Genomic DNA, 9,171 nt, shown 5'->3' on the forward strand with positions numbered 1-9,171 from the left:
ACTGCATGTAAGAAGATTCCTTCCAGTTTTCCTTGGTGTAAGCTACCTATTGATATGTGTGCTGACTCTGACTGTATTCAACGTTTTAGGTCCTGTTAAGATCCTTCCTATAGAATTGGTTTCTGGTCACCTTAAAGACAGGGCTTACCAGGAGGTACTAGTGGTAAAGAACCCACTTGCCTACGTGGGAGCCATAAGAGACACCAGTTTGATTTCTGGGTTGGAAAGACTCCCTGAAGGAGGGCATGGCAACACATTTCAATAATCTATCTGGAGAATCCCATGGACAGAGGAGCCTGGCAGGCTACTGTATGTAGGGTCTCAAAGAGGTAGATCCAACTGAGCGACTTAGCATGCACCATGAAGATGGGCCTTGCCCAGCTACTTCTTTCACTTTCTTTCAGCCCTTGACCAGTCCCCACCCACTCCTGTTCACGCTGTGATGCTACCAGACCAGAGTCTACCTATTCTGTGGTTTCTACTGGCATCAAAAGTTTTCAACTACCCTCTGTTTCTCAGTGCCAATTATTCTAACAGGCCTTAAGTGATGGAGGCCTGAGCTAGACAGAGCTATTTTTGCTCTTTTAGCTGTTTTCAATCTTTTGCTCTTTAGTACCTGTGAGTGGGAGCATTGGTAATAGAAGCCAGGTTGATTCACTAGCCTAAATACATATATATTCAAGTACATTCAAAGACACTCTATTCAGTAATGCATAAAAGTTCACTTTCTCAAGCTGGAAGCCCCAAAACCCACCCTGGAATTTTGAAGGGTTAAAGACCCATTCAATTTCCAATCTTGAAGCTCACACAGTATTCTGCAGCAAGTGGCAACACTGAAAAATTATTCAGATAGACTTGTTCCTTTAGTTTCTTCTGTCATTTATAAATGAGGCAGGATGCTACTACTGAGCTGCAATTTGGGGCAGAATTTAAAAGACCTTCTAACCAACTTGTGCAGATGTGAGTGTGATGCTGACCTCCCCAGCATTACCTGTAAAGTGCTGAATATTTAAAAGCAATCTCTCCACAGCAGGATATCACTGTTCTCCACGCCCTTTCTTCACCTCCATTCCACTGCACCTTTTTTTTCTAGGTTTATTTCTTTTTATCATTTGGGAATGCCAGATTTTAAGCTTCTTGTGAACAGATGTGAAGATGATAACTTTGTATTCTTCACAATTTTCTTGTGTTTTTAACATGGAGAGCAGACACAACTGTTGGGTAGGGGAAAGGGAGAAGATAAACCCAGCACCCTTCTCTTGTTTTTCCCAGAGGAGCTCACAGTCCCTAGAAAATGAGCTTCTAGGGTCTAATTATGATCCTCATCTATCTCTTGACTCAGCTAGCTGCATTCCAATTGATGAGCTTGTCTCCATGCTGTATCCTCAAATATATCTGCACATATCTATAAAAGAACATTTTTTAAAACAACGGCAAACCACTCCAGTACTCTTGCCTGGAAAATCCCATGGACAGAGGAGCCTGGTAGGCTGCAGTCCATAGGGTTGCCAAGAGTCGGGCACGACTGAGCGATTTTGCTTTCACTTTTCACTTTTATGCATTGGAGAAGGAAATGGCAACCCACTCCAGTGTTCTTGCCTAGAGAATCCCAGGGATGGGGGACCCTGGTGGGCTGCCATCTATGGGGTCACACAGAGTCAGACACGACTGAAGCGACTTAGCTGCAGCAGCAGCAACATCTTTATACTTATGCTTAGGGACTCTTATGGCTCACTTTGGCCAAAAGCTGAGTTTCTAAAATTTGCTTTATATTAACAATCATATGAGGCCTTCTTTGGTGGTCCAGTGGCTAAGACTCTGAACTCCCAATACAGTGGGCCTGGGTTTGATCCCTTGTAGGGGAACTAGATCCTACATGCCACAACTAAAAAAAGATCTTGTGTGCCACAACAAAGACTTAGCACAGCCAAATAAATAAATGTTTTTTTAAAAACCCATTAAAAAAATAATCACTTGAGCCTCTTAATTTGACTGATATTTTATGAATTAAATTAACAAACAGTAAAATTAAAAATTTTCCTACTGGTTTGTAATTATATGAATTTTATGTAGCTCAATGCCTACATATTGTGGTAGGCAGAATAGTGGACCCCCATACTTACAGACTGCATGAACACTTATCTTTCCACAGGAGAATTTCAAGCTCTAGCTTCAGCCTCTCCCAATAACCTCAACTCTAGGTACATTTCCTTGTATTTTCCATCCCATATAAGTGAGGTTGATGGACCTTGTACAGTAGAATCACATGGGATTAAGATTCATTGGAAAAGACTCTGATGCTGGGAAAGATAGAAGGCAAAAGGAGAAGAGTGTGGCAAAGAATGAGATGGTTCAATGGCATCATTGACTCAATGGACATGAATTTGAGCAAACTCCAGGAGATAGTGAAGGACAGGGAAGTCTGGTGTGCTACAGTCCATGGGATCTCAAAGAGTCAGACACAACTTAGTAACTGAATAACAACAAGAATCCCAGTCTTACTGAATCTGAAACTTGGGAATCTTTATTTAAAATCAAAGTCCCAAGTGACTCCAGTGTTAAAGAACTCAGTTGTGTAGGTGGCTGTCCTACTAGAGAGTAGAGCCAAGTATTGAGTGGTGGTGGTGTTTGTATGGGTTGTGCATTCATTAGAATTATCTTTGAAACTTTATCAGCACAAGCAAGTCTCCTGCTTTTTGTCTGTTGTGTCAGTGGGAGTTGGGGGATGGGGATGCATGGCTTAAGAAAGTTTCCAAGAAGATTCTGACATTCCCAGATTTTCTCTTTCTTCTCACTTGCCAGTCCCTGTTATCTACGTGAAAATTTCCACCAAATTTATAAGCTTGGGCTATATATCATTTCATCTATAAAGATGTCTCCATATCCACATTCAAGCAAGATTAACTGCTCTCATAACTGTACTCAGATACTTATTAGATATTCATATACAAAATTTCCCACACTGAATTATAGTCAGTGATCTGTGTCTTTCTTGCTTGCAAGACTGAATTCCTCAAGAGAGGAAGCTTCTTTCTTTTTGTCATTTTCAGAGCTTATTCAATAAATATATGTTGAAGTAATTAAGAATTCTTCTTTTACAGACACAACAAACCAAGTGTCTCAGGTAACAGTAGTAAGGAAGTCAGTGAGACCAGTTCTAGTGTGGCAATTTTGACCCTCTCATCTCTAGAAAACTCTGTGTGGCCAGATGCAAAGCAGTTTTATTCCATGACTCCCTAAAATTTTAACTATGAATATCAGTGTAGCAACCATCACATTGTTTAAAGATGTCATTTTCCCATTGGGAAATTTTATGATGAATTCCAATGGTATTTTCCTTGAAATTCAAAACGAATATTAAGAGCCAAAGAAAGTTTATTTACTCATATTAAATGCCCTCCCTCCCCCAGAAAAAATGTTGTACATTCTTATTCTTTGGAACTCAACTTAGGGAAGTGACATTCTTTGGCTGAGTATGAACAGAAATGATACTGTAACTTCATAGCAGAAGTTCCAAGAGCTATGTTCTTCTTCCCTATAAGAGCCATCAATGTTCTGCCGTAAGACTGCACCATCAAAAAAAGTCTGGGATGAGACTGCAGCTGAACAGAAAAATAGACTTTGTTTTTGTAAGTCACTCAACACAAGCTAATTTATCTTGACTGATGCAAGATTCCTGTGACACTAGACTCTTGAATTCTCCAAGCAAGTATGACAAAACCCTTAAATATGGAAAACTTAGTTACTGAGATTTCTATGGTGAGTGTGTTTTAAAATTATTTTTTTAACTTTCTGGGGAAGAGAGTGATGTTAAGGGCAGTTAGAAATTGTGTGTATGTGTATGTAAGGGTTTGACTGTTGTTGTTGCTAGAGGACATACTGGCATGTAATGTCTGGGACCTGCAGATGCCATACATCTTACAAAGCACGAGAATCTTGCTCAAGAATTGTCTGGCCCAAATGCCAACTGTTCTGCTAGGAAAGCACTGGACCAGACAAACCACTGAGAAACACACAGGTTAACCATACAAGAAAAAAAGGAATGAAGGAAGGAAGGGGCATGCAGATCCAACAGTTACGGTCATAATGGATATATAAAAAATATGTACTGGGATTTGAATTTTTATTCAAATAAATTATTGAATATATCAGTTTGTCAAGAAGATTCTTAAGTTCTTGGCAAACCTTTGTTCAGAAAGCCATTGCATTTCTCTACAGTAATCAAAACAGCATGGTATTGGCACAAAAACAGACATGGATCAATGGAACAGAATACATAACTCAGAAACAAAGCACACACCTACCATCAATTAATCTTAGACAAAAGAGACAAGAATACACAATAGAGAAAAGACAGTCTCTTTAGTAGGTGGTGTTGGGGGAAGCTGGACTGCCACATATAAATCAGTGAACTTAGAACACACCACACACAAAAATTAACCCAAAATGACTTAAAGACTTAAATATGACACCATAAAACTCTTCCAAGACAATAGAGGTGAAACATACTCTGACGTACATCATACGACTGTTTTCTTAGATCAGTCTCCCAAGGCAAGAGAAATAAAAATTAAAATAAACAAATGAGACCTAATCAAACTTATAAGTTTTTGCACAGCAAAGGAGATCATAAACAAAATGAAAAGACAGCCTACAGAATGGGAAAAAATATTTGCAAATGTTGTGACCAACAAGGGCTTAATTTCCAAAATATACAAACAGCTCAAACAGCTCAACAACAACAAAAGTAAACAACCCAATGGAAAAATGGGCAGATCCAAATAGGCATTTCTTCAAAGAAGAATTACAAAATGCTCAACATCACTAATTATTAGAGAAATGCAAATCAAAACTACAATGAGGTATCACCTCACACAAGGCAGAATGGTCATCATTCAAACCTCTGTAAATAACAAACGCTGGAGAGGATGTGGAGAAAAGGGAACTCGTTTATACTGTTGGTGAGAATGTAAGTTGATGCAGCCACTACAGAAAACAGTACAGAGGGTCCTTAGAAAACCAAACATAGAATTTCATATGATCGAGAAATCCCACTCCTGGGCATATATACAAAGTTCTAATCCAAAAATATACATGCACTTCTGCATTCATAGCAGTGCTATTCACAATAGCCAAGACATGGAAACAACCTAAATACCCATCAACAGAGGAATAGTTAAAGAAGAGGTGTTACATACAGGTGATACACATATACAATGGAATATTAGTCAGCCATAAAAAAGACATAATGCCATTTGCAGCAATAGGAATGCAACTAGGGATTATCATACGAAGTGAAGTCAGAAAGAGACAAATACCATATGATATCACTTATATGTGGAACCTAAAATATGACACAGATGAACCTATCTATGAAACAGAATCAAGTATATAAAGAACAGACTTGTGACTGCCAAAGGGGAGGGGGCTAGGGGATGGATAGAGAAGGAAGGTGGGGTTAGCAGATGTAAACTATTATACGTGGAATGGCTGAACAACAAAGTCCTACCATATAGCACAGAGAACTATGTTCAGTATCCTATGATAAACCATAATGAAAAAGATTAAGAAAAAAAATAATGTATATACATTTATTATATAGGTATTGCTGAATCAGTTTGCTATACAGCAGAAATTAACAACACTGTAAATCAACTATACTTCAATTTAAAAAATCATTAACAGAAAAGAAAGGTACATTTTGGTACATTCTCAAATCAATTATTTAATCAAAGGGTAAAATCTAAAGACTTTCTCAGACATATAGTATCTCCCTTTCTCAGGATTTTATTTTTTATTAATGTGGCTATAAACTTACTAATTCTAAGTTTTTTCAGTTGAGTGTTCTCCCTCTTTAGAAAATACTTTCTTTTGCTACTCAGCCTAACAGATATTATACATCTGTTATACATATATATATAATTCCTTTCCCTTTCAATAATGCTATATATATTTTTTTCTTTCATTGTGAGAATTCTAAGTTTTTTCAGTTGAGTGTTCTCCCTCTTTAGAAAATACTTTCTTTTGCTACTCAGCCTAACAGATATTATACATCTGTTATACATATATATATAATTCCTTTCCCTTTCAATAATGCTATATATATTTTTTTCTTTCATTGTGAGGCTATCCTCCACTTCATAATCATTTTTTTGTTGCTGTATTCTGACTTCTCTCTGTACCTTTTTCTTACTCTGGAAAGGATGTTTCCAAAGGGAATAAACTCAGTCTTCCAGAAGGGACTTGAGCATTGTGTTAGAAACTGATGGATCTTTTATAAACTCATCTAGTAGATCAAACATCCTGTTACGTCTCTTGGGTGGTATCGGATATTGTAAACTCACATGCAAGTTGCTGTTTCCTGTCGCCTCCTGGCATGCTCCGGCTCACTGCTGAAAGTCTTTCTCCTTTCCAAGTGACTCCTGCACTTTGCATTTGACATATACATTTCCCAGTTGTGCCAGGGCACCAGTTATAATTTTACTGGTCTTACTGCTTTTAGCAGCACCTCCCGATTTAGTATCAACTGCGGATTTTATTGGAATGCTTCTGTGTGTGCTAAGTTAGTCGTGTCCGACTCTTTGCAACGCTGTGGATTGCAGCCTGTCAGGCTCCTTTGTCCATGGGATTTTTCAGGAAAGAATACTGGAGTGAGTTGCATTTCCTACTCCAGGGGATCTTCCTGACCCAGGGATCCAACATGCATCTCTTCTGTCTCCTGCATTAGCAGGTTGGTTCTTTACTGCTAGAGTCACCTGGGAGGCCCCATGTTAATCACTTGGATGTGTTGGACTCTTTGCAACCCCATGGGCAGTAGCCTCCAGGGTCATCTGTCCCTGGAATTCTCCAGGCAAGAATACTGGAGTGGGTTGCCATGCCCTCTGCCAGGGGATCTTCCCACCCCAGGGACCAAACCTAGGTCTCTTGCATTGCAGGCAGATTCTTCACTGTCTGAGCCACCAGGGAAGCCCCAAAGAAAAGGGCTCATCCCGGACCTGAATCTGGGACCTCTTGTTGCCTCAGGCAAGAATCGTACCCTGTAGACCAACCAGCCAGCTTCCCACAGGAAGAGGGAATGCTTCTACTACTTTCTATTTAATAGGTATCCTTTGAACTTGCACCTTAAGGGCAGTATCTACCATGAAGTCCAGACAGAGTGGTGGGATTCGAGTCATTTGAACACTAAAAAGTTGGACAACCGAGAGCTTGCATTGTCTTCAGTGATCTTTAGTATAAGGCCAGGCAGACTTACAGTAAATTATAGTATGATTTACCCCATATAAGAAGACGGATGACATAAAAAATGGGCTAGTCTTGAGACACAGAAAAAAAATCAAAGAACAGCATCATGACAAAATCTCAGAGCACTAAGTGAATTCAATGATCCAGCGACACATATTTTTAAAGCTATCAAAAATACGTGAGTTCAAGTCTATTTTCTCCTTCCCCTAAATCTGCATTGACTTTATATACAGCCTGAAACCAAAAGGTGCATTCTGAATTCTTCATTCCATTTCTTTTTATCAAGCCCGAGAAAGCTGTGTGAATGTTAATATGGACTGAATAAATCCTGTGATCACTGTAGCACCTTATAATGATGTGTTCCCAGGCTGCCACATCATGGTTGATTATTATTTCCTTTTCTTTGCAATCCTTCATTAATTTCCATTCCTTATCATGGTGTTAATATTCCTGACTCTTTAAATTCATTTTAGAGTTCATGAGATACTCTATCAAATGTTTTGCTAAAACCCAAATGTATTACATCTCCCACATTGCATTCATCCACTAATCTTGTAATTCAATAAAAAAAGCAATCAGGTTTGTTTGGCATGATTTGTTCTTTGTAAACCCAGGCTGCTTATTGCTCAATGGTGCTTAAATTATAAGTAGTGCTCAATGCAAATTTCCTCATCTAACTTCTCATTTTAGCTCAGAAAAGCCTATAGTGTTTTTGTTCATGGATTTTTCTCCTAGCACATAGGAAGTTTATAGGTCCTAAAAAACAGAGACCAGAAGCAGTGTACTGATATTATTAGGGTTGCCACTTTTCCTTTTTGTTTTCTTTTTGTTTTTATATGGTTTCTTTTTCCCATTTATTATCCTACAATCCCTTATTAGATTTTCATTATATTATGTGAGTAATCCCTTCATTTCTATTTCCCTCTAACATCTTTTTAGGAAAAGTGTTCATTGGTAGAAGGAAGAGGACTGAGAATAAAATTTATTTTAAACATTCTCATTGAGAATCAAGGGCAATGCCTCAGTTATATTTATGCAATATCTTTGTCTACATTAGTCATGTAATATAAGACACATACAGTTGTAATTTCTCTCAAGCTTAAATCTTATACGTAATGGATAATAATCATTTCATTTTAATGGACTCTTTCGTTCAAGCCTAACTTAAGTACCTGCTATGGGTTTAACTGTGTCCTCCCTGAAAAAGATACCTGAAGTCCTAACTGCAACAGCTCAGAAAGTGACCTTATTTGGAGATGAGGTTGCTACTGAGCCGGGTTTGCCTTTCCTGTCAAGTCAAAGCAGGGGAGACGCCCAGGTTTGCAGGTAAGAGAGGGCTTACCTGCAAGGCAGCCCGGTGAGGAGACAGGAGAAAAGTATCAAAGCCACCTTCCCCAACGCAAGGGGTCCTGGGTACTGATAGGATAACAAATAAGAAAGCAGGATGGTTTGAGGCCCCATAGGAAAGCAAGGAGAGGTGATTGGAGGAAAGGTGTGTGGTTCTGCGCAGGTGTCACTAAGCTAAGGCGTCTGCGGCTAGCGCATGCCTAGTTGTATGGTCAGCGGTCCTAATCAGGCTTTAACAGAAGCAGTTTGATCTAGGGAGAGCTGACTCCAAGTTCCTAGATAACAACACGGGAACACATCTTATAGTTTAGGCCATGTGCGGCTTGGAGAACATGCAAATTTTAATGAACCTTGATTGGTGAAGGAAGGTGAAATGGATTTAACCATGGTTTCAGGGTCTTTACAGAGGTAAGTAATAAGGTCGTTGGGGTTAGCCCTAACTCAGTGTGATCAGTATCCTTCTGAAAAAGGAGAAAGTGAACACAGAGGCAGATTCAAAGGAAAGATTAAGAAAAATGGGAAAAAGAAGAACAGCTACAAGCCAAGGAAAGGGACCTGGAACAGATCGAGCCCTAGGTACCA

The sequence above is a fragment of the Bubalus bubalis genome, chromosome 8, assembly GCF_019923935.1.
Source record: "Bubalus bubalis isolate 160015118507 breed Murrah chromosome 8, NDDB_SH_1, whole genome shotgun sequence".
Classification (NCBI taxonomy): Eukaryota; Metazoa; Chordata; class Mammalia; order Artiodactyla; family Bovidae; genus Bubalus; species Bubalus bubalis.